The sequence below is a fragment of the Nanorana parkeri genome, unplaced genomic scaffold (genome assembly GCF_000935625.1).
Source record: "Nanorana parkeri isolate BGI_ZX_2015 unplaced genomic scaffold, ASM93562v1 scaffold2813, whole genome shotgun sequence".
NCBI classification, from domain to species: domain Eukaryota; kingdom Metazoa; phylum Chordata; class Amphibia; order Anura; family Dicroglossidae; genus Nanorana; species Nanorana parkeri.
Window position 1 is genome coordinate 101228 of NW_017309081.1, and position 723 is coordinate 101950.

Genomic DNA, 723 nt, shown 5'->3' on the forward strand with positions numbered 1-723 from the left:
CATACTTCATGTCAGATATTTCCTCTTCCCATGACCTGTGACGTGAGACTCTTCTGTGTTGTGCAGATCACATTTTATATTGTAGTGAGTGTGTAAAGAGACCCTGTCACCAGACAAATCACTTCAATCCCAACCTCCCCATCAGACTCCATGTACATGTATTTCATTCATCTTCTTTACCTGACATCCACAACCCTCCCCCGAGACCGCTGCTTGGGTGTGATGTCACCGGACGCAGCAGGGTCACAGCTGTTACTCAAGTCACACTCTACAGCATTCCCGCTTTGCTCCTCCCTCGGCAGCTCCATAAAAGCTTATGTAGAGAGGTGAGGGGAGGGGTAGAGGAGCTGGGCCAACACAGATGCTTCTAGAAGAGGAGAGGGCTAGGATATGCATGGAGGGAGGGGGCGGGGCTAGGGAATTGACTCTTCCTGGAGAAGTCAAATGTACTAGTTAAAACGCTCATTACACTGAATTATAAATGATTTATGATTCTCCTTTAAGTTGGTGACAGGGTCTCTTTAATTATTATTAATGGGTCACTCCACCCAGAGGTTGGTGGAAGGTGGTGAGGTGAATCTGGAGCATGAGGGACCCCAGACAGAGAATATAACAGGAGGAACACCCTCCATGTGCAGCAGAAGGAGTGAGACTCCAGAGGCAGCTGGTAGTATGGGCTCCACCTGTAACTAGAAAGACTTTTGGAGGGAGTGACACTCTACA